Genomic DNA, 27441 nt, shown 5'->3' on the forward strand with positions numbered 1-27441 from the left:
GCCAAAAGTGAGTTAGAGAAATGAACAAGTTCTGGGTAAGATCCAAGTACATACTCATTTGGGTACTTCAGAATAAAGGTAGGATTTGCCTGCACTCTTTTTTTTTTCTCATGATAACATGAATTATATTCGGTCAATTTTTCATTGTCAGCTCCAATGGGCTACAGAAATAACTCTCATGAACGAAATGTAACAATTGCTTATTTAGAATCCTTAGTTTTTATCAAATACTCATAGCTCCTCCTCCATGAAACTTTGTACCAGAGCTGATACTAAATAGCAACATTCCTATAAAACAGCTTATTTCCTTTCCTCTTCTTTGTACACTTGCAATATAGTAGCAGGAGTGAGAACAAGAGTTCCTGCCATAATCATAAATGGGACAGTATGTCTCTGGATAAATGGCAACCATCTCGGGTAATAGAACTTAGTGGTCTCATGTTTATATTCAGCATCATCTAGAAAGAAGTGCTCTATCCAGGTCGGACTGTCTGCAAAAAACAGCTTCAACTAGTGGGTGTGTCACATAATTTTCTTTTCTTTCACTAAGGATTTATTGAATATATTTTAGCAGCACTACCCTCGGCCATGAACGAATATAAAAGATATACATGTTATGTTCCAACCTTCAAATGGTTTATGGTATCTTTGCACAGGTAAGGGAAACAGGAATAGAATAATGGGAAAATTATTGGACATCTATATTAAGTAGAATTGTGAGTAAAATAACAACAAACAAAAGGGGAAAAAATCACATACAGGAAATTTAGCATCCAAATTAGTCCTATAGACCAGAGAGTCTCAAACTTAACTATGTATAGAATTATCTGGAAGGCTTGGTGTATTTCCAACTCAGTAGTTCTGGGTTGGGGCCAAAGATTCTGCATGTCTAACATTCCCATGTAATATAACTGCTACAAAGGGGACATCACTTTGCAAAGCACTGCTGTAGACCTAGAAAGCCATTTATAGACCAGCCTGGTTAATTTCATTTAACTCTTGTGTCTTAGAAAGACTGAATGTTTTGATGCCTATCACACACACACACACACACACACACCAAAAAGCATCAGAAATAGTTGGATTGTTCCAAGAGTTTATTTCACCTGTTAGAGATCCTCAGCTATTGCTCTCAGATAAATGTGTGGCTTCCACTGCTCAGATTCGCTTCCTAAGCTTAGGTTTGCCCATGTTAACCTCAGTGTTTGATTTGACATGTTAAGATGAAAATAATTCAGATGTCCTGGGGCAAATATTATTTCTGTCTGCAACTTGCTCCTCTGATATTTATGGGCATCATCTAGAAAGCTCCTTGCCTTATGAAGTTTCTAGATTACAATAAAACATATTTAAACAATTTTTTGAAAGTAGAATTTCAATTATTCTTATAAATATTAACTAAAATTACCAAAAAACATTTTTCTTATTAAATTATGATTTTGCAATTATTGTACAAGAACTCTGGACTTATACAGTACTTAGGGGTTAATCACTAAACGGATGAAACTCTTGTTTTTGTAGATTCTTCTAGAACTCTACCTTTCTTTCTCATTCTTTCTTTATCTTGTGCATATACACCCTGTTTTCAAAGAATGAGAACAGGACTTATCTATAACCTGTTTTTATCATGTAACAATCCATTATGAATCACCTTTATGTCAAGAAATGCATATCTAGAATATGAGATCTTATAAAATTTCAAAACATGAGTTTTCAACAATATTTACAAATTTTTCTCCATAATTCCCTGATTTTGATTAATCACTTCTGTAATTTAAAAGACTGGTTGGTTTTAAGCAAGTCTCAATATTGTGGATTTTTTTTTTTTAATTTTTTGGCTATAAGCACTTTTTGCCTACAAGTATTCTCCTTGTAGTGGAGTTGTGGTTGTACTTTCTACTCCTGAGACCATCTTATCCATTTTCCAAGTCCATCTGAGCCAAAATTTGAAGGCATTAAAAAAAAAAAAAACTATCAGTGAGGACATATATACAATTGACTCCATGAAAAAATGAAGCTTCTTTGATTAGATGTCTGAACATTTTCTGGGGGACCTTGAAAATTCCACTCACTTATACAGAGATAATTTCATACTAATGAAGCATGGGATTAAAAAGTGAATCAGTAAAAATTCAATAGCTAATTATAATGTGTGACAGTTGGGGGTCCCTTAACTAGTGGGATGACCTGTAACTAACAGAATTCTTGCTGGGAGACAGAGAGAAAGCAGAATTATTTCCAAAGCAGAGTCAGAAGAAAATATTTATCAATTCAATGGAAAATAGATGGACTTATTAATTCATCTATAAACAGTATATTATCCAGTGTTAACTCCTTATTAATCAGGAGCTTGACTGAGTTCCTTTTAATAACTTAAAAATGTTTTCTAGAAGCAAGCTAATCTCATTTTATTTAGTTCTTATTTCAAAACTTTAAAAATGAAATAATAAAACGTGAAAGCTTTCCTCATTGATAAATCTCTATGTCACATTAGTGAAGAGGACATTAAGAATATCAGTACTGAGTTGTCAACAATGTTCACATTTAGTTGAAATACACCTGGATCTACTGGGAGATGTGAATTCCTCAACCATTACACATTTTCTGAATACCACTTCAGTACTAAGTATTATGATAATGGAGAATGAAAAAGTGAATAGAAAATATTTGTAGCATCAAGCTATCTTTCATAATCCACCTTAAGGTTCCATGAAAGTTTTCCTATTTCAACTCCATCACCTCCTATATACAGCACCTAAAAAAGAGTCCACTATTCCCTCCTCACTTTACCACGTATATTTTATGTATTTATGTTATATAGTCTAGCACACTTAGGTTTATTATTAATGTTTTGTAAAAATTTTCTTGGTTTTCTCTGTTATGTTACGAAGTCCATGTGAGTTTATTCTTTATTTTTCTAAAATTTAACACATATTTCATTTGTTTGCTTTTTGTGTCTTTGTTTGCTTTTTGTCTCTTTACTATATTTTAGTCAACGAGTTAATGAGTTAATGCAAGCTGCATGAGAAAGCAGACATGATTTCTCTTGATCTCTGGTGAATTGTCAGCCCTTGGCATAAGAGTGAATGGCACATGGTAGGCAGTTGATACATGTGTGAACAACTCAGTGAGTACATGCACGAAATACTGAGATGGTGCAGTATAAAAAGATATTCTAATAGGATGATGAATAAAGGAAGATCAGTAAGAAAAAATAGAAAAGTCATGCAGGGAATAAAACTAAGCCAAATTTTTGAAAGGAAATCAATGATGTAAAACATAGAAGGCACTGTGTCAAGATACCTAGAACTCTGCAGCAACTTCTTAGTAAGAAAAAAGTAATCACAAACCTCAACTCCACATCTGGTATTTACGGGGTAGACACTGATAATGGTTCAAGTTTTCAACATGTAGAGTCTTCAGTAAAAGTTAAAGTGTTTAGGATAGTCAAGGCTGGGGATTAGCTTAATTTCATTAGGTAAAATAAATAAAAGTTTAATAAAGGAAAGTATTTTGGTAAATAGCTTCCAGGTAAAGGAACAACTGTTAAATATGTGATATTATAATAATTATATATAAAATATAGATATAATTCTATATATAAGTATATATAAATAACATAGACATGTTAATTAGCCTGATTTGATCAGTCTGCATTGTATTAAAAATCATAACATCACTTTGTATCCCATAAATATGTAAAACTATAGTTTGTCAATGTGTAATAAAAAAAAATTTTACAGGGAATGAAAACGGGAGCTCCTAATACATGTCTGATATTGAATAAATACTTAGAAGTACATTAACTACTGAATGATCTCAGTTTGAGCACAAATATTATAAATACAATTATTTAAAACCATTCTGTCTCCCCTGGATGGTTAAAAAAGAGAGGACAGTTCCTGAGTGCTTCTTCCTTTTTCCCTCTCATCTCTCCTTGTGGGGAGAAAAAGGCTGTGTTGGTTTACACAATCAGCTGATGAGTAGGGCAGGCATAAAAAACGTCTCCGAGGATTTTAAATGAAGGAGAAGGAAATAAAAGAAGATTTATAATGTGTAATAAATGGAAGAAGAGGATTTGGGGAAGTGGGGCAGGTAAAGTGCCAAGAGGCACAATTTAAGCCACTGGGACTGAGGCAGGTGGGACCACTAAACTTAATAGGAGTTCGTTCAGTAGGAATTAATATTGATGGGACATGGGAAAAGAATAGCATTCCCCTCATCCTGTACATTTCCCATAAATATTTGAATTCCTCATTATTCCATTCTGTTCATTGGAATTATTTTTGGAATATATGGAATTACATGGAATTAAATGGAAAGTATAATGATATGATTTTTCTTTCAATTTATCTCTCTAAATGGTAATTTTTATGACCGTGCCTTCATATATCACTTTTATTGGAAGAATCCCCAATTTATATTCACACATAAAAACACTCTCTTTAATTGAAAATTCATTTAGTCTTTGGAATATTTGAAATCTCCATTTCTGTATACCACAGATACATTAAAAACAAACAAACAAACAAACAAAAAAACAAATACAAACCATTACACATGCTTCATAAGGCCCAGGGATCAAAACTAGCATGAGTTAAATACAACTCACGTGGCAGCTAATATGTTAAAAGTTTTTTTCCTGTAGATAACATATAGTTGGGTCTTGTTTTTTGATCCACTGTGTCAATCACTGGCTTTTATTGGTGCATTGGGACCACTGACATTTAGAGTTATTATTGATATGGTTAGATTAATATCCACCATATTTATTACTGCATTCTCATTGATGCCCTTGTTCTTTGTTTCTATTTTTGTCTTCTACTCTTTTTAATGCCCTTTGGGATTTTAGTTGAGCATTTCATTTTCTCTCCTTTCTTGGCATATCAGTTATACTTGTTTTGTTTTGTTTTGTTTTGTCTTACATTTTTTCATGGTTGTCCTAGAGTTTGTAGTAGACATTTACAGCTAATCCAAGTCCACTTTCTTAACATGATACCACTTCACACTTAGTTCAAGTGTTTTATAATAACATATAATCTTAATTCCTCTCTGCTGTTTCTTGTCTGATTATTGCAATTCCTTTAATTTCAGTTCTACAAAAGCATATATAAATATAGGCAGATAAGCACACGTAAACAATTATTCTGTTATTATTTAGAAAATAACTATCTGGCAGATCAACTAATAATAAAAACATGAGCTTTTATTTTACCCTCACTCTTTTTACATTATTCTTCCTTTGTTTGCATCTGAATTTCTGACCCATATTGTTTTCCTTTAGTTTATCTAAAAAATTTGCTTAAAACATTTCATTAAAGGCAAATCTGCTGGCACCAAGTTTCTTCAATGATTCAATGTCTCACAAATGCGCTGTTTCTCCTCTACTTTTAATGGATAATTTTGCAAGGTACACAATATTAGGTTGATGCTTGTTTTTCCTCTCAACACTTTAAATATTTTACTCCACTTTTTTCTTACTTTCATGGCTTCTGAGAAGCTTGATATAATTTTTATCTTTTTCCTCTATGGATAAGGTGTTTTTCCTCTGGCATCTTTCAGGATATCTTTTTATGTTTGATTTTCTGCAATTTAAATATGATATGCTTAGGTGCCGTGTTGTTTTGTTGTTTTATTTTGTTTTGGTATTTTCCTGCTTGGTGTTCTCCAAGCTTTCTTGATCTTTGATTTGGTGGCCGACGTCAATTTGAGGAAAATGCTCAGTCATTATTTTCTCCAAATAATTTTTCTGTTCCTTTTTCTCTTCCTTCTCTTCTGGTATTACCATTACAGGTATTTTGAAATTTTTGTGCTTATCCCACAGTTCTTTTATATTTATATGTTTTTTTCTCTTCTATATTTTATATATTTCAAATATAAAAGATATTTACATGTAATATATTTTATATCCTATGTTTTTTTCTTTCAGTATTGCTTCTCTTTGATTTTCAGTTTTGGAAGTATCTATTATTTTTTTAATGTATTATGGGGCTACAAATGTTTTTGGCTACATGGACTGCTTTTGTAATGCTTGAGTCAGGGTTAAAAGCATACCTGTCACTCAGATAGTGTTCATTTTACCTGTTAGATAAGTTTCCTCCTATCTTCTCCCCCCTGTCTGCTTGATTTCCTTTGAGATTTACTTCACTTTATATACATGTGTGCTCATTAGTTAGTTACAATTTACTAGTGAGTGCATGTAGTATATTTTTTTCCTTCTTTAGATATTTCACTTAGGATAATGGTCTCCAGTTCCATCCAAATTGTTGCAAAAGGCATTAGGTCATTCTTTTTCATGGCTGAATAGTATTCTATGCTATACATATACCACACTTTGTCACTTTGTTAATCTACTCATGAACTGATGGGCATTTGGGTTGATTCTGCATCTTTGCAATTGTGAAATGTGCTGCAATGCACATTGGAGTACAGGTGTCTTTTTGACAAAATGACTTATTTTTCTTTGGGTAAATACTAAGTAGTGGGATTGCTGGATCAAATGGAGGGTCAACTCTTATTTCTTTGAGGAATCTCCATAATTTTTTCATAGAGGTTGTACTAATTTGAAGTCCCACCATAAAAGACTTAAATGTAAAGCATGAAACCACAAGACTTCTAAAAGAAAATACTGGAAAAACTCTTCCAGATGTTGGCCTAGGCAAAGAATTTATGAAGAAGATACCAGTAGCAATCACAGCAACAACAAAAATAAATACTTGGGCATTGATTAAATTTAAAAGCCTCTTTACAGCCAAGGAAGTAATTAGCAAAGCAAATAGACAACCTACAGAATGGGAGAAAATATTCACAAGCTATACATCTGATAAAGGACTAATAACCAGAATCTACAAAGAACTCAAGCAAATCAGCAAGAAAAAAAAAATCAAACAACCCCAATAAAAAATGGGCAAAACACATGTATAGAAGCTTCTCAAAAGAAGATAGACAAATGGCCAATAAACATGTGAAGAAATGCTCAATGTCACAAATCATTAGGGAAATACAAATCAAAACCACAGTCAGAAAGGCTTTTATTAAAAAGCCCCAAAACAATAGATGCTGGCATGGATGCAGACAGAAAGGAACACTTATGCATTGTTGGTGGAAGTATCTATTAAAATATCCTTAACCTCACAGATTCTTTTCTCAGCCTTGTTTAGTCTACTAATAAACATTATCAAAGGCATTCTTTATTTCTGGTACAGTGCTTTTGATCTCTAGATTTGCTTTTTTAATTCTTTCTTAGAATTTCCATCTCTCTGCTAGCATTGCCTATCTGTGCTGCCATGCTATCAATTTTATACATTAGAGCTCTTAGCAGATTAATCATAGTTGTTTTAAATTCCCATTCTCTTAATTCCAACACCTTTGCCATATCTGGGTCTTGGTTCTGATGCTTTCTCTGTCTCTTCAAACTATTGTGGCCACTTAGTGTGTCTTATAATGTTTTCTTGATACCCATACATCACGTTCTAGGTTAAAAAGAAACTGCTGTAAATAAACTGTTAGTAATGTGGTGGGAAGATATAGGGGCACGGGAAGTATTCTATAATCCTATAGGTCTCGGTATGGTAATGTACCTGCATCTCTGGACTATAAACTTCAAAAGTAATTTTCACTCCTCCAGCCCCACCCTCCTAAGTGGGATTGGATACCACTGGGCTCCAGTTAGGTATTTCCCTTCCTCCAGTTCAGTTAAACTGTGAGAATGCTCCAGCAGAACCGGCTCTGGCTAAATAGATTCTTCTGTGACCAAACCTTGTTAAGAGAACAGAAATCTCTGGTATATTTCAAAATGATTACTTTTCCCCTCTCCCTTGCTAGAAGGAGGAGGATATATTTTTTTTTTTTTCTGATATTCAATATGAGAACCTGGTTGAGCTCCTTGAGGCAAAACTCACCAAAGTGTAAAGCCCCCTATATCTGTGTACCCCTGAAGTTTTAGGTGCTCAGACTTGGCTGCACCGAGCCTTCAGAAATTCATCAATTACAGGTCAAGTTTCCCTATCATGGCACTTGTTCCCAGGGAGGTTTCTGCTCCTGTGTTTCTGCTCTGGTAAGTTGTGATTTTCTGTATCCACCTCTCTGTTGTTCCAATTTTAGGGGTGGGGGCAGCGATTTGTCCTATCACTTCACTTCTCTCGTAGATCTAAGAAGACTTGATTTTTCAGTTTGTTTAGTTTTTTACTCACTGGGATGGACTAATGGCTTCTAAGTTCCTTACATACCAAACTGGAAACAAGAAGTCCTAAGTTAGCTTTTTAAATGTAAACATCATCACGCCATTTTCTCTACTTAACACATTTCAATGGGTTTTGGTTTCTGGAGAATTAAATCCAACCTCTTTAGCAAGACATGGCGTATCCCTTCTTGCTTGTCACGGCTTTTACACGTCTCTGCCTAAAGTCTTACAATCCAGACACTCAATAATATTTCCAGTTATCAGAATTCACCTTGATTTTCTCACCTTTTTGCTTATACCTGTTTTCTATTGGCCCAGGTTCCAATGAGTCAAATCGGAATAGTGTGGAGTGAATATCAATCATTGTTAAATCTAGGATTATTGAGAACATATGCAAAGAGCAATGAAACAGAGCCTGAAATTTCAAAATCAGGTTAGATTTTTTTAAACGGCATTTATTTTACAAAAGTGGAAAATGAGTTTCAGAGAACCTACACAGTTTTAATAAAAAAACTAAGTAATTAGAAATAAAATAAGGAAGAAAACCCAATTCTTTTTACTTTTTAACATGCTTTCTTCTACATTACTATCCTCCTAACATGTAGGGCAAGGATAGCTTTTCATGTTTTAGATGGTGAAGTTACTCCCAAAGAGTAAACAAGCACAAAATAGTGTAATCCTGTTCACACCAGTTAATTCAATGACAGCTATTTCTTGTATTGCAGATCTCTCACTGCTGCCGTGGTTCTGCTAATGCGCACCCAAGCCCTAGTTATCCTTCAAGGCCTACCTCAACGTTCTTCCATTAAATCTTCTCTCATCAATGTAACATATGCATTTTTCCCTTCTAAAATTGAATGCTTCTACTGTGATTGCGTTTAAGGTTTTCTACTATCTAATATCTCTTATTTGCAGTCTAATTGCTCGAATGTACAAAATAGTGTTTGCCAAACAGCTGTAAAAGTTTCAGTTTCCACTTTGGGAAAGATGACACTGATTTTGGAAATGTGTATGCCTAGTAAATGAAATTAAATGATGTTAATCCAAAGGAGCTTTGGAGAATAGCTGTACTTGAGTTTATTAGTTAGAATGAGGCATGGCCCACAGATTTCCTCATTAGCCATTAGATATAATGGACCTTAGCCTAAGGCCAAAATAGAAAAATGGAAATTAAATATAATTCTGGATTTCAGACTCTATATAATCTGCTGAGGACCCATCTGAATAAAACCTCATTTCTGCATACTATGCCATTAAGTACAGAAATATACAGCAAAATACAATGCATTAACAAGTTTGCAATTTATGGAATTTAAGCATATGAGACTCAAATGATGAAAGTAAAATAGGATACAACTTAAACTGTGTTATTTATGTAGTACAGACTTTTAAAAATTATTAATACTTAGAGTTAAAGAAGTTAGATTATTGGCATTTGGAGTGACAGAGATGAAATTTTACTGGCTCTAGTAAGATTTTACCAATTGTTCTCAACTTTAAGTGAGTAAGTGATAGATTTCAATTGTATCCAGGGAAAATTTTGTTCAGAATATCTACTTCTTTACTCCAAAGATGACTAAGTCCTAGAACAGGCAGTTAATGGGTATACCAAAGACTAAAATTAAAAATGTTAATAAGGATGAATTATATAGGATCTGGGACTATTGATGTTTTTACTTATCTGGATGAAGTGAGTTAGACCATATCTAATGAAATCCTTTCTTACCCAATGATACTATAAATAATTTTGCATATTAATTAAAATTCTATTAAATATATAACTAATCACATGTTATCATGGGAGATATTACTGGAACTTTCTACTAAAGAAGAATAAAAGGAAAAAAGTGTATAGGGGAATCTAGAAAATGAACAAACATTTCTTTACATTTTAGAGAGCAACTACAAAGTATGAAGCAATGAGTATAGAATTATGTTTAAGTCCTAACTCCACTGCTTACAAGAAAAAAACTATTTTTAAATTACTTAAGGTTTTAAAGCTGTATTTCTTCTTGTGTTAAATGGAAATAGTGATAATAACTATTTATACTTTTTCATAGAATCATAAAAAATAGGAAAGAGATAAGGCTTATAAAAAGTATTTTGTATATCAAAAATTTTATATTAACAAATTTTCATAAGTATTAAATTAAGTAAAAATTAATTTAAGCAAATCACATAGAAACCAATTATATTTTGTTTATTGCTTCATACCCAATATCTTTCACTGTGCCAGACATATAGTAGATGCTAAACAAAAACATGCTAAATACATTAGAAATAATATCTGAGTATATTCCTATGACAAAACTTATGATAAGTAGTCTAAACTCATAAAGAAATCTAAATAGTGTGTTCATTCGAGTCCACTAATGAACTGTTTTAGTCAAAACAAAATTTTCCCAAAGCCTTTTTCCAGGTAGTAGTTTACCTCTTTTTTAGACATTAGGGAATGTTTGATCCTTTCATGGTTATAAAATGCACACACAGTCAGAAACAATTTTTATGATGTCTACAAATATAGGAGGATAATAAGGCACAGCAATTTTTTCCATGAAATTTCCATTTTTATAAATGTGTTGAACTTGCAACTTTGGTTTTAAAAGTTTAGCTGTACTCGGTGTGTGCATTTTTCATCTGCATATACTTTCATTTGTCCTCTCACAAGTCTCCACTTAGAAGGATTACAGAGAAAGTGTTACAGCGTTTATTTTGTGATCCACCAAGGAGACACCAAAATTCACTAAAAATTGAACACATCTCCTATTTTCTTAGAACATGTAAAAAATCCAGATGTGTTGATGATTTTGTCAGGCCATTCTTTTCCCTGCACATTAATTTTCATCAATTGTGCCTTATTGGCCTCTGTGGCAGAAAGAGGTGGAGAACTGTACATTTTAAATATGTTTCTTCTATGAAAATGGTTTAAAACACAGCCAATTAAGCAACACCAGAGATATTGCCAACAGCAATATATAATCTTGCTTTTGTTGACTCTATGATTAGCTCTTAACCTGTTGCCTTGGTGAGGAAGGATAAATGGAAGATATTACATTATTTTATGTAATCCTGAGATTCTCTTTAATATATGTGTTCATATAATTTTTGTTTAAAACATTTTTTCATTCGGTTTTATAGCTCTTGAACAGAATGAAAATGTAATTACCCAATGGAGAAAAAATATGGTTATTTATAGTAATATATTTAAATGACAAAACTTAAAAAATTAATATCAAGAATAAATATGTAATAGGAGAATGAGTGGGACCCAGTACTTTTGTTGGATGAAGAGAAACAGTTAAAGGGGGAAAAGTGGCATAATTATTAAGATTTCCAAAAGGTCTCTGTCTGACTAGCCATCCATTCATTCCAGAAAAGAGATAAGTCATTCATCTTCAACAAATTTGCATTTCCACATTTTTCCAAAGAGCCAAGCTCCCAGCTGTAAAGGTTGAGCCCTCCCAGCATGTGTCACTTTGCCATTATTGAAAAGTTGAATGAAATAGTCCTGTCCATTTTTAGAATCATTATTCCTGGTACTCAGACATGATCATTTTTCTTTCCCAATGAGATAGTGTCTGACCATTTGACTCATCCCAGTGTGACTCCAGGGCAGATTGATGCAGGAGTTTTAAACGCCAAATGGTTAAGCTTCTTAGATTCAAGGCAAATAATCTACTGTCAGATTTATGGAACTTGAGATCTTTAAGGATGTGATAACAAAGAGAGCACTCCCTACAAAATCAAAGAGGAAATCCTTAAGTCACTTTTGTCATTCAGTTTGAATCACAGTGAAACCCTTTCATTCTCTCAAAAATGTAGAAAAATGCATCTGTTTGAAATATCAGGTCCCAACTTGGCAAGCCTCTTTGATACAATGGTTTTTGTTCAAAATCAGTTTTTAAAAGTACTATCGATGTAAAATAATCCAGTGCAATTCTAAATCCTTTAAATTTTACAAACGAGCCATCATATCTATTCAATATGGGTACATATCTCCATATATATATCCATATATATGTGTTTGTGTAAATATAAAAATCTAATACCATATTATCAAAATAATTTTTGGTTATACTTGGATAAATATGTCAGGCTCTTCTTACAGAACCTACAGTGCAAAAACAGCACATTTCTTATCCAAACAAGAAAAAGAAAAAAGATGAAACAAAAGAAATCCAGAAATTGTTATTTTTCTCATATTTTCTGATAATAAGAATATTGAGAATATTCAGTTAAAATTTTGACTGTTGTATTATTTTGGATATGTGTGTATGTTTTCATTTTTTTGGTTTTGAGTTACCCCCAAAGCGGTTGGTAAATGTGTATTAAACCACTACAACAATCTTTATTTTTTTTTTTTTGAAACAGATTCTCACTCTGTTGCCCAGGCTAGAATGAGTGCCGTGGCGTCAGCCTAGCTCACAGCAACCTCAAACTCCTGAGCTCAAGCGATCCTCCTGTCTCAGCCTCCCAAGTAGCTGGGACTACAGGCATGCACCACCATGCCCTGCTAATTTTTTCTATATATTTTTAGCTGTCCATATAATTTCTTTCTATTTTTAGTAGAGATGGGGTCTCGCTCTTGCTCAGGCTGATCTCGAACTCCTGAGCTCAAACGATCCGCCCACCTCGGCCTCCCAGAGTGCTAGGATTACAGGCATGAGCCACCGCACCCGGCCTACTACAACAATCTTTAAACTGCATAAATGTGTGTGTGTGTGTGTAGGAAGGTTGTGCTTACAATCTGCTAACTTAATTTCTTGGCTTTTTTTGTCAAACAAGCTGCTAACCTGTATTCTTCCACTGTCCCATCCACTCTGAGACCACCTCAAAATTTTTTTGTTTTTTTGATGCCTTCTCTAAACCAGAAAGAAGTAAGCTATGTCCATTATTCTCTCCCTGGCAGTTCTAATGGAGTTAACTTCCCCGGTCTTTTCTCCAGGGCAGACTGTATCTTCAGTGTTAGTCTTAATATTTCATGTAGAAACTATAGATTTGTGGTAGGACTAAAGTCAGTTTGGTAAAATGACACTTTCTCCCTTTAGTGGAACTTCAGATGACAACAGTTGTTGGGAGCGCAGTGACAACTTTAAACTCAGCCAGTAGCTGAAAACCAGTCGGTTTTCTAGCACAACATCCAAGCATAGTGCTCTTTGCTGCAAAAGCGCTGGTCAGAATCCTTTCTTCCCAAACACAAATACTGCGATATTCAAGCCCCAAAGCAGCAAGGGTGACAGCCTGGAGCTCTGTTCTGGTGACTAGTGACTGTGGGAGCTGGTGTGAGGTCCTGTTCTGGACTATGTGCTTCTCCTGATTAGGTCCATGAGCTTTGTTAAGCCGATTTCTTTGTACAAATGGCCTGGAAAATGTAGCCAAAGTGTATGTAAGAAGACAATGGAGAGAATCACTGAAAAGGGGAAATTTTTAAAGGTCATAGCCTTTCTTCCTCTGTTTTTCCAATGTGCATATTTCCTAGCAACTCTTCTTCCCTTAACACCTCCCCAGACTCACCTGCTTTGCACATGTATAGGCCAGTTCCTCTCAGGCTGAACCTGCTAAATAGATTATAACCACCACCGGAGGAAAGCTTCTCTTTGCAATTCAGAGCCTGCTTCTACATCATACATGGCACTGCTGGACCATTATGAAAAACAGGAAACACTATTTTCTCTTTTCTCTACCCAGAGACCATCTCATTTTATTGCAATTTCAAAGAAAATCTTGTAAATGCAGCTGGGGAAATAAATGAACAAAACAAAGTATGTAACCAGCCATTCTTTACTTATTGACTAAACATGTAATAGGTTCTTTGTTTTGCAAAAGCAGTTGCTGGTTTTGATTCTCAAAATTTCCCTACAAAAGAGAAAAACATAAAACAATTCTTCTTGTTTCATATTTGTATAATTAAGGAACCTCCAGTATAACACAGAAATTAGCAATTTCCTTCTTACACCTTTTTTACCTGCTTATTATCCAGAATATGAAATTGTACTGTTTTAAAGAGTAGATTTAAAAGCTCAAGAATTATTTTAAATAAAATCATATTAGTGATTTAATTCTGAAAGCATGAAAAAAAATCTATAAAATGTTATAGAAAAGAGCCTATGAAACTTAAAAATATTAAAAATTTTAAAATGTCATTGTTCCCAATAGCACCAGACATCAGCCTGCATACTTTAAAGAATTTATATATTATATAATCCATCTCTTGTTTATTAGCATCCAAGAGTCCCTGAGAATTATTTTGATACTTATCACATTCCAGTAGGGGATTAACAAAACAATAAGATGATAATAAAAATCAATTATGATGATCTTGTCTGTTCTTTATATATTCCTGTGTAGTGTGGCTCTCCATGGTGGAAATGGTCCCATTATGGGGAAGAAAAAGGGAAAAAAAAATATATATATATATGCAGGTGTATGCATACATATATACATATACATATATATGCATACATATATGTATATATAACATTTATACACACATAACATATATTAATTGCTTAATTCATTAATTTTTCTCTCCAACCTAGTTTTAGGAAATGTTTAAGTTTTCTTGTAAAGAAACTTAAAATATAATAAAATAACCAAAGTTAAAAGTGAAAATAAAAAATATACATAGATCTTAGTGGGAATACTTTCAACTTTTCCTCATTCAGTATGATGCTGGCTATGGGTTTGTCATATGGGCTTTCATATGGATTTTCATAATTCTGAGATATGTTTCTTCTATGCCTAGTTTGTTGAGGATTTTTAACATGAAAGGGTGCTGAATTTTGTCAAATGCTTTTTCTGCATCTATTGAGATATTCATGTGATCTTTGTTTTTGCTTCTGTTTATGTGGTGAATAACAGTTATTGATTAACGTATGTTGAACTATACTTGCATTCCTAAGATGAAGCCCACTTGATCATGCTTGATTATTTTTTTGCTTTGCTGCTAAGTTTGCTAGTATTTTATTGAGGATTTTTACATCTATATTCATGATGAGCATACATGTGCATAGGGGGAAGTAAATTGCAAAGGAAATCAAGCAGGGGGGAGGGGGCAGTAGGGGATGGGTTAAAGCATACCTAATGGGTACAATGAACACTATCTGGATGACGGACACAATTTTAACTCTGACTTGAGCATTACAAAGTGATCCATGTAACCAAAAACCAAAGTATTATGTACTCCCATAATACTTTGAAATAAAATAAATATATATATTATACAAATATAGTACCAGAATTGAGGTGAAGAAATATAAGTTTGAAATTGATTAGCACAGCCCCTCTCTCCATGCTGGTGTGTTTATTCCTTATCACTGACAAAATATACATATAGGAACATGTATATGGCCAGAATCATTCGTTTTCTTTCTATATTAACTCCTCATAGGAATGATATAGGAATGATTTTTACCTGTAAACCTTGAAGTGCTATTTATTTTCACAAAAAACTTTCAATACTGCTGATATTGTATTACATAAAAGTCTGCCTTCGTTGTAGTTGAAACTTCCCTGGCTTTATCCCATGAACACGGATTACCTACATTGTCAGAGTTAACTACCAATCTGACATACCTGCTGTCAAGTACTAATTTTTAGTTTTCTTTTTTTTTGCTGTTAAGAAAACAGAGACTACTGAGATAATATGCTCATAGGAATTTGAGATTTAGATTACTGACCTAAATATTTTATTGGGAATAGATTACACAATTATTTCAAACCATTCCGGTAATCAGTGAGAGAGTCTGTGACACCATTCCCAGGAGCCATAAAAGTTGAAATTTGAAAGATAAGAAGATAAATAAATAAACTAGTAGAATGTGGCCACTTAAAGACACAAACTAGAATCAGAAAGTTTTCAAGACTTACTACCACTAATTGTTAATTTCGTATATTGGAACAATAGAGAAGACAAAAAAACTTTTCTTCTGACCTGTTATTTCAGTGGCTGGGGCCTGCAAATTATACTGACAGCAGACAGATTAACAGGAGAACAGCTTTATATATGCACATACAGGAGCCGGCAAAATAAGTGGCTGGGCTATTAAATGGTTAAAGTTAGAGGTTTATATAACTAACAGTATGAGAAAGGAATGATGGAGAAAAGACTTCTTTTTTTTTTTTGAAAACATAAATATATATATTTTTAGTATAAAAAACAGGAGATAAGAAAATGTGTGATAATGTTGGTACAGGTACGAGTGGTCTTTGTACCTTCTTTAGGGCCATAAAACTCCCTTTAGAAGGAATTTATAATACATTTATTCTTGTTCTTCCTCCGGTGAAGTAGACCCACCCTGAATAGGTAATTTGTGGCAGCCTCATTTCCCAGAATTTGCTTGCTATTGACTAAATGTTTATGTCCCCACAATACAAATATGTTAAAAACATAAATCACCATTGTTATGACATCAGGAGGTGGAAACCTTATTAGTTGATTAGATCATGAGAGTGGAGCCCTCTTGAACAGGTTTAGTGCCTTATTAAAAAGGCCCCAGGTAGCTGCCTTTTCTCTTCCACCATGCAAGGACACAGAGAGAAGGTGCCACCTATGGATCAGAGAGCAGGCCCTCACCAGACACTGAATCTGCTGGCACCCTCATCTAGGACTTTCTGGCTTTCAGAATGTGAGAAATAAATTTTCTATTGTTTATAAGCCACCTGGTCTATGGTATTTTATTGTAGCATCCTGAATGGATTAAGAAATTGCTGCTTTAGTGTCTAGTCAGACAAGAGAAGCTTCTAGAAGGTTTCTTTCTGCTCAAATGTCTTCAGTACAAAATATTCTCATACCAACTCTGAGGTTTCACGTGGATTTCCAAAAAATTGTTTCTAAGCTTTGTCTCATCATCTTAACGTGAGTATACTAATATCACCTACCTTGTGAGATAATTCTTGTAAACAATTTAGCATTAATCTAAGATTCTGAACCTGTTCAACAAATGTGAAATATTGTTATTTCTAAGGGTTGATGAAACTTTTTCCTTAAGGAAACTAATAAGTATGACCTTGGGTACCGTAATTAGCAACCAAAGTAATTTCCTTACATTAGAGTTGATATGATGATGAGTTTCGTAATAGTATTTTATGTTATTACCGTTGATATAGTCTGATGGCTTCTCGTCAAAGTGTGGTAATTTTACCATAGTTGGTAATTTGCATAGAGAATGTTACTGTGATGTTTTCTTTAAGTGAACTTCATGAGCAAATAGTTAATCAAGACTTAATAACTTGGCACTTGCCCCCTCTGTTTCACCTCCTCTCTCACCATGTTATCTGTGAGCATGCCAGCTCCCCTTCCCCTTCCTCCATGAGTGGAAGCTTCCCAAGGCTCTCATCAGAAGCAGATGTTGTCATCACGCTTTTTGTACAGCCTTCAGAACCACGAGCCAAATCAGCCTCTTTTCTTTATAAAATAAAAAAAGACTTTTTAAAGTGTATTTAGGTATATATAATTTATCCTCTTATATAGACTTCATCTTAATTTAATTAGACAATACATCTCACCTCTATAGTCCATTCTGCCCTGGTAAAAAGAAAATAATTTTCATTACTTATGATATACGTAGTTCTTTTCTGATAATAGCAATAATGACATCTTTTATGTAGCCAAATTATTTTAATTTCTTAAATTTCTTGAAGATATTTCATATTTCTTAACCCATTTGAGTTTTCTAACATGTGGGCATGTGGTTAATTAGAGTAGTCTCAAAATCACTATGTCCCAAACTGAACTTATAATGATCTCTTTCTGATCCTACTTCATTATTTTTCCATTTGATAATATTACCGTCTTTCACTCAGTCACTCCAACTAGAACTCCTGGCACAGGTTCTTGATTCATTTTTCTCTCTCATTCCCTAAATCTAATCACATAATAAGCTTAGCTATTTTAATTCCTATTTATAGATGTTGTCTCTACGTTTATGTGAGTATACATAAAGTGTACACCCTATTCCCTATCTCAACTACCAGGACCAAGTTTAGGTGATAAAACTCTTACTAAGATGATCATAATACCATCTTAATTGTCAACTCTACAATCCAAAAACTATCCGAATATTATATCTAAAGTAAAAATCTAGCAATGTCATTACTAGCCTATTGCCCTTCAACAGTTTATCATTTCTGTGTAATGAACTGTGAACTCTATTTGAAATAAAGTCCTCAGTTTTCTCTGTTTATTCCTCCAGTCTCATTGTTCTGTGATTTGCTATTTTTTCTTTTTTGTTTTTCAATGAATATTGAGCATCAAATATGTTTCAGGCATTCCTTATTTTCTTGATATTTAAAGTCTCTCTCTCTATCGATATTTGTTGAATAGGTGAATTAATTTCCATGCAGAATTCTTAATATTTATACATAACAACAAACAAAAAAGTATTTGGATAAGGAATAGCAATTTTTTATACATTTAACCCCAAAATTAAAAAAATTAGCAGACCAGGTAGTTTTATGAGTGATATTAATAGCTTCTATCCTACTAAAATGTTTCACTGGTAGGAAAGACAAAGAAAATTATCTAATTTAATGTATCATTCTAGCCTAACTGTGATAGCACAAAACTGCATAAGAGTGTTAATGGAAATAAAACTTTGTCATTCTCACCTACAAATGCAAATATTCTTAATGAAATATTTTTTTAAAAATTTAAAGATGTCTTCAAAATCAAGTAATTAATTTTAAAAAATATATCACAACCTCATGGGTTTTATCCCAGGATTCTAAGATGGTTCTGTATTTAAAATGTGTTACTGAGGCCTATATGCTGTTGTGTATTGCTGAGTATGTCCACAGTTGCCCTGGGTAGCCAATGCAGTAACCCCAGAACATCCGAAACACAGAGGATTCGCCATGCAAAAAATGTTAAGAAAATATTAGAACATTTATTTGGATAGATAAGAGAATTTTGCAAGACATTCAGGGATAGATTAGTAGATAAATGGAAAAAATATACAGTGATTATAGACAATCTATGCATTGACATTTGATGGCTTATTGATATGGAATGAGATCTAGGAGATAATCACTATTTGTTTAACAACTAGCACTAAGCCAATGAATTATCCATGCATATCACAAAGGACTTAATTTCCTACCTTTTACTTCACACAAAAATTAAATTATTATTCTGGCTAATAAATTATTTAATTAAGAAAAGCAACAATTTTAAATATCCAGAATAAAATGTTAGATAATATATTTATAATCTTGGTTTAGCAAGGCATGAAGAGCGCAAAGCATAAAAAACTAATTTGAAATTATTAAAATTAAAATTTATATTCCAAAAAACATATAGAAAACAAAGTGAAAATTTAAACTAACTAATGGTATACAATGCCTCTAACTGCTAAGTACTAATAACAAAAGAGAAACTACCAAAATAAGCAAGGGTTTATCCAATTTATGGATAGCATGCCAATAAATATATGAAAAATGCTCATTACACTTGCAATCAAAAAAGCCCAATTCAAAATCAAATTAAAACAGCATTTTGTGTTATCAAAGTTAAACAATGAAAAAACTGAGAAGAATAATGGACAATAAACACATGGTGAGGGAAGGACCCTCACACACTATTATCTGGAGAATAAATTGGTACAAAGACTTTGATGAGCATTTTATCAATATTAGCTAAGGTAGAAGAGCTATATGTCCTTTGAGCCAGCAATTTCTCTCCTAGATATACAACTAAAGTTTGTGTGTCTGGAAAGTCATGTTTAAAATATTCATCATGGCATGGTTTTAATAACAAAAGAAAGACTAATTAATAAGGATACATAATATATGAATACATGTAGTGTATTCTATTAGTAGGAGTATACATGTGATCTATTCCTACATGGGAATTCTATACATTCTGCTACATGGATTACCTATTAACATGAGTTTTCTCAAAACTGCTATATTTAATAAAATGTTAAAAGTTGCTGAAAATAGAAGTATATATAAGTCTCTATCATCATGTAAAAGATTTCAAAATTATGAAAACAATACAATGTATATTTATGAACACATAAATTTGTGTTAATTTTGTAAATTTTTTAAATGTTGTACTTTGCTGTCCATGCATGCTCAAGAGAATGCGTGGCTTCTGCACTCAACAAATATGTGTTTGAATAAATAAATGAAGGTAAAAGAATGTATATCTATATCCTTTTCTAATGATATGATTTGATAGTTCATTTTTAAAATGTATCTAATTTATTTTATGTGCAATGCTCTAAGAAAACTATTATATTGAGGAATAATTAACACAAGCCAAATATTTTCCTTAATAGCAGATTTATTTTTTCTATACAAGAAGGAAAATTGCATAATACAAAACAAAATTTTTAAAGTAAAAAGGCTTTTATATGTATTTGCAAGAGTGTGTTTGTGTTTGCTCCCTGTTAAAACCCTTCCTAAATCTGTGAGAATCCATTCAGTGCATTCCTGGCTCATTCCACAATCTCTTTTTAGTTAAAAGTAGAATCATAACAGTATATTTTTGGCACCAAAAAAAAAAAAAATTCAACCTCTTCAGTGTTACTTTTAAATCTTCAACAATTAAAATATTTTAAATCATCATATTGTATATTCTATTGCATATTGAAAACCTTTTCTTTATTTATAGTGTATTTAATTTTAGCTATCAATAAATTTCTTTATTTTTGAATATAGTCATAGTATCTATTTTTCCATTCACTTATAACTTAGATTATAAAAAATAAGTGAGTTTGTTTGCATCTCAGAGCAAATTGCAATCAAAACAAATTACATGATCAGAGCTTTTAAAAAAATGTTAATTAATGCCATTGAAGTACTTGATACTGACATTTAAGTACTTCAGCAGTTTGATAATTCACTCAATGTATTAACAACAGAATAGTAAATGCTGGGAGTTCAGAACACAAATAGAGATTTATGTTTATAGGCAAGCATACATATAATAAGCAATAGTTAAATCAACTGTTAGTGCAGAAATTTTTTAAGAATTCGGAAATCAAAGAAATCAGTTTAATTAATAGAGTAATAAGCAAAATGTTATAAAATAAAGTGACTTAAAAATTCTCAAACTGAAAAAGTAGATTTTCCTTGTCTCTCTAGGGTCATTTTGGATTTTAGTTGTACAGATTATTTAAATATGTCTTTAAAATTCTGTTAAAATACTATTTCACTATACCATATCCATTTTTGGTAAAAAATATTTTAGTTAATCATATGAGAGATTCAAAGTTGATTTCTATAGACACTTATTGAACACTTACTAGGCTTAAGGCCATGTGCCAGGAAAGACAAGATCAACCCTAATCATTAATATTTATGGATATTTGATGTTATGATATATACAGATATTTGAAAAGATTATTTTAATGCAATGTTGTAGAAGACATAAGACTTTTTACACAAAATGGTTTATAAATACAGAGGAGAAAAACTTACTTCAGATAAGAAACATAGGGTCCTGTTATGGTTGAAATGATTTTCCTCTCCCAAACTCATGTTGAAATTTAATTGCCATTGTAACCATATCAACTGTGGAACCTTGACACGATGATTCGGCCATGGAGGCTATGCTCTCATAAATGGATTAATGCCTTATCATGGGCGTGGGTTCCTTATACAAGAATGAGTTCAGCCCCTTTTTGTCTTTCTCTCTTTTTCTCTCACTCTCTTTCTGCCCTCTGCCATATAATGATGCAGCAAGGAGGCGCTTGCAAAATGCTGGCCCCTCCATCTTGGATTTCCCAGGCTCCAGAAGCAAGAGCCAATAAATTTCTGTTAATTATAAATTGCTCAGTGCGTAGTACTTTGTTGTACCAGCACAAACCAGATTAAGATAGGTCCCAATGGGATGAGCCTTTCTTGACAAGATTTTAACAAGCCATTAGAGCCTGAAAATAGTGGAGTGGTTTTATAATATTAGTGATCTACCTTATTCCTATTATCCAGTGAGCCAAAAACTTAGGCAAAGTCCTGTTTTCTTCTTCTAACATATAAATTTCTTGCCTATAGTTTTCTCTGCTCTAAAAAGAAAATCTCTTCAAACAAATTTTCCACATCTTATTTGTTGTTTTAATACATTAACCAAGTCACAGATATTTTTTGACTCTTAGAAGCCCTTTACTATATCCAGATTCCTGAATAAAAAAATATTTTTAACATTTCTTTGTTCATTCATTCAAATGATGTACTATTCTCATTAATTCATAAGTTTCTTTTTAAATTATTCTGAGCAACAAATCTTTTTTAGCCCATTTCATCCTCTTTCCTACTAAGGTCTAGTCAGACACCTCAGCAATTTACATTTATGATATGAAGATATCACTTCATCAGTGCTTTATTATATATGTTTTAGAATGAACAAAATGGCAAAGCAGATTTAGGAATAATAGTTAATTCACTAATTTGTATGATAATATAATACCCATTGCCTTTTACTTGTGGGATATTAATTTTGAAGTATATGAAAAGCAAAACCATGCAAATGTAATGTACCACAAATAGAAATCAGTCTTTATTTCAATTTGCCCTTTGTTTTTCTAAGTCCAGATACAAATGTTCAGAATGTACGTGGAGTTTGAAAAATAGTGTTTATCATTTATTTTATTTTAAGCACATAAAACAAGCATAAATATAATTAAAGGATTAGCAAAGTTTTAATTATCATTTTTAAAGAGGCTGGTGATAATGAATTTTCCATTATTCAATATTTCATGGAAAGTTCTAATTTAAATGATGTACAGACTTCAATTAGTTTCTAGGAAGGCAAGAATCATCAGTTCCTAACAACAACCAAGTAAAATTGGGTGGGTAAAAAGCAAGAAGCCATGATGAGGAAAGTCTAAAGATTCACTTTAACCAATACAGAGTATTTACCCTGCTGTAACAAAATATCACAGACTGTGTAGTTTAAACAACAGGAATTTATTTTTTTCATCGTTCTGAAGGCTAGAGTCCAAGAGCAAAGTACCAGCAGGATTGATGTCTTTTGAGGCCTCTTTCCTTGGGCTGCAGTTGGCCACCTTCTTGTTGTGTCTTCACATGGCCTGTCCTCTCTGCTTCTGTAGGGAGAGAGAGCTCTGTGTTGTCTTTTCATCTTCTTAGAAGCACACGAGTCATATTGGATTAAGAAACCATCCTTAAGAACTCATCTAACCTTAATTACCTTTCTAAAAACTCTACGTTGAAGTACAGTCACATTGGGCTTAAGCCTTTAAAGTATGAATTTAATTGGGAACACAATTCAGTCCATAAGAAGGAGGTTTTCATATCATGCAATAGTCTTGAATATTTAAATTTTAGAAAGCCTTGCATTATAATTTTAAACATAAACTTAAAATGCTACAGATTGTGATAGATAAAACGCATCTCCACTTTAATGTGTTTTATGTACCTCACCATTCTTAATATATTCACTAATGCAATGGCCCATTAGCAAGAAACCACTACTTTTCTATTGCCCTCTAAAGGGTTGCAAGCATGGCCCCTATTTAGAAGAGCCAATAAAAAAAATTAATAGATTATGGATCTAATGAGAATATGACTGGACCTCGTGGAACAACCAGTTTTCTTAATATGTCTTCCTTAAAAAAATACTGCACTATAGTGTACCCTAGAAACCATAAATCCGATTCCAAAGGTATCAATAACTGTAATGGATAAGTAACACATTTATCTAATACCGCTTTCATTCATGCACATATTCCAGTGAATACAAATTCTGTTCGGTCAATGAAACTGAAGTCAGCTCCTTCCTTCTCCATTCCTCGAATAATCTCCATGAGGACAACATGACCCAGAAACAGATCATCCTCTTTATATTCCTCGTCCCTTATAAGTAATATATTCCTGTGTCAGAACTAATCAATTCCACTCTCTTTCCTGGGATTTAAGATGTGATTAAATACTGTCAGCTGAGCTTGCTTATGCATCTCTGTTTAGCTGGCAGGTCAGCTGACTACTAGAGAATCTAATGTGGCCTCATTCATAGGTCTGGGGGTTGGCAGCCTGTCAGCCGGGGCAGTAGGGGCCACCGGGTCACCATATGCCTCTCCTCTCCAGCAGGCTAGAGCAGGCTTATTAACAAGGCAGCACAGGGGGTTTAAGAGCATCAAGAGGACAACTCCCAATGTGTGAGCGCTTTTTAACATCTCAACTTAAATTATATTGGCTGTTGCCCATTAGCATTATCAAAGCATATGCCAAACCCTGAGCTAGGATGGGAAATAGTTACCCAAGGTGTGAATACAAAGAGGTATAAACAACATAGGACATCACTGTAATGATATACCAGAGCAAGGAAGGCTTAGAATCACTTTGACTAAAGCATTTTGTCTAGAATAGAGGATGCATGTCTGGGAAAACTTGGAAATAAGATTGGGGCTAGATACAGAAACTAGATGGTAAAATATTGGATTAAATAATGTAAAGTTTATAAACGGGGAGCAACAAAGCTAGAAGGAGCGCAGTCTACAAGACTGCCCTTACATCTGATTCCTAACTGCAAGGTTAAGGGTCCCCAGAATTATCCTTATTTTCATTAACTTGTCAGAAGAACTCACAGAATTCAGTAAAACCTGCTCCTTGATCATCTATCTAGTGGTTAGGAGAAAAAGATGTTATACCTGTAGTTATGGTTTATTACATTAGAAGATACAAATTTAAATCAGCCAAGGGAAAAACTGCATACAGCAGAGTCCTGGAAATTTCCAGCCACAGAACTTCCAGTTGTTCTCTCCCTGTGGAGCTGTAGACAGCAGTACCTTCCCATCCAGGATGTGTGACTATAACCGATTATTGCCAACCAGATGTTGACTTAAAATCAGAACAGCTATAAATTTAGAAAGGAGAACTTTATTTCCTATGATTGGTTACAACCTCCAGGCTGCTAAGTGGAGCCTCTAGCTGGGACCAAAAGTAGGCACTTCACTGGAAGGAAGGTGTTGCAGGAGTTTTATGATAAACGGATTGGCTAAACCATATTTAATAGGTTTTAGTGGGAACTATGAATATTCATGAAGGGGGCTGGGCACATGCATTGTAAGTAAATATATATGTTACATACACCCCGTTGTCACATGCAGTAAAACTAGGCTCTATATATCACAAGTTTAATTCTTCACTATACATTTTCTGAAGAATAGTGGTGAGTAGCAATTGATTGATGGGATCATAATCAAAGGTATATAAATCCTTCTTGGATTTATTAGGCATCAGTACATAAGATGAACATGCATGATTTATATTTGAAATATGTTCTTAAATCTGAAAAAATATGAAAGGAAAAAATAAGTACAGAGCTGGGAGCCCTGACACAGGCTGGTGTCTCGCCTTTCTATTGAGAAGATTTTAGAACAATAGGAAACATGCTAAACAATGAAAACATAATTGTACAGGAAATTATTTATGAGCTGCAACTGCAAAAATTACATTAATTGAAAACTTTGCATGGAAATGCAAAATGTGGGAATACAAGAACAATGAGAATTAAAGAAAATTCTGAATTTGATTTCTTAGAGAAATTTACTACAACAAGGTAAGTCAAACTGTCCACTCCTATCACTGTCTTGCATTTTGGTCACGATATGCTTCTAGACGACACCGAACCTATCAAATACTGCAAGCCTAGAATGCCCTTTTTGTCAGGTATTCCAGGAGCTCTTGGAACTGCATTACCATCCTATGGGAAGATTATTGGGAGTTCCTCTGAGGTGGAAAAATTGGCATTTGATTCTCTGATTCCTTACCTAGTATAATTGTACACCTACAACTTGTGCTAATAAAGTAAGGGAAATGAAAATTAGGAAGAAGTATGTTGTGGGGGAATAACCAGGCTGATGGATGAGCTCCCATTGAATCTTTAGCTCCAAATAGGCATGGAATATAGATTATGCATGCATATATAGGTCTGATATTTGACCATGGAAGGTGTAAGTGTTTGGAGCCTGTAATATTTCAGGAAACCCATAGTTAGCATGAAAAAGGGGATCACATAAAGTTTATGTGATCCTCTTTACATAAGGGTAAATCTGTTTTCCTGTCATCAGCTGAGGGTGTGTGTGATGGTTAATTATATGTGACACCTTGACAAAGGCCACATTAAATGTTTCTGAGTGTGTTTGTAAGGGTGTTTCCAGATGAGATTAGCATTTGAATCAGTACACTCAGTAAAGTCGCAAATTGCCCTCCACAGCACGCATGGGCATCATCCAGTCATTAGATGGCATAAATAGAGCAAAAGGCAGAAGAAGAAGAAATTTGCCCTTTATTGTTTCTTTGTCACTGCTGTAGTTGAAACATCTCATCTCCTATTTTTCTTCCCTTGGACTGGGATTAAACCACTGACTTCCCTGGTTCTCAGGCATTCAGACTCAAGACTACATTATACCAGCAGCTTCCCTGGGTCTCCAGCTTGCAGACAGCAGGTTGTGGGACTTAGCCTCCAAAATGAACCGATTCTCTAATTGTCTCTCTCTACCTATATATAGAGAGAGGAGATTTTATTTATATTATATTAAATATATATAGTCTTATTGTACTGTTTCTCTGGAGAACCCTAATATAATCTTCTAGACAAATTTCAGAATGCTTGTACCCAGGACCAGGTCTTTTGTCTGTGTACCATATTTAGACCCATGAAGACCCATGATCTATACACACTGAAATCATAGATAATAAACTTGAACTGCACTGAAGTTGAGCTGCAGACTTGCCCAGACAAGGAAGGGGTCTATGTTTTGCCACCATCTTCTGCACTCTTCCAGTATCAGATGAAGAAACTGTAATAAACAGAGAGAGGCGGTGTGGATGTCACAACAACCTTCTTTCCATATTCCCTGCAGAGCTCTAAATGCACTGAGAGGAAGTAGAAAAAAGAAATTTAAGGTTAAAAATAAACAGGGCTGCAAGAAAGAGGCTGTTGTAGTAACTGAAAAGTATGAATATTTATAAGAGTGCAGCCAGAGTAGGAAACAGGGATTCCATGGGAAAATTATTTTGGATTATCCAAATGGCTCTACACTTGCCGTTAGCCAAAAGGATACAAAATTTCACTTAGACAAGAGGGAATCTATTAGACTAGATAGACTAATTAGAAAAAGATCTATTATACATCACAGTGGCTATAGTTAATAACAATATATTGCATATTTGAAAATTGCTGAGAGAATAAATTTAAAGTGCTCTTACCACAAAAAAATAGGTACATGAGGTAATGTTAATTAGCTTGATTTAGCCATTCCATAAAATATCATGTGGTACACCATAAATATATA

Source organism: Eulemur rufifrons, chromosome 19 (genome assembly GCF_041146395.1).
Source record: "Eulemur rufifrons isolate Redbay chromosome 19, OSU_ERuf_1, whole genome shotgun sequence".
In the NCBI taxonomy this organism is placed as follows: Eukaryota; Metazoa; Chordata; class Mammalia; order Primates; family Lemuridae; genus Eulemur; species Eulemur rufifrons.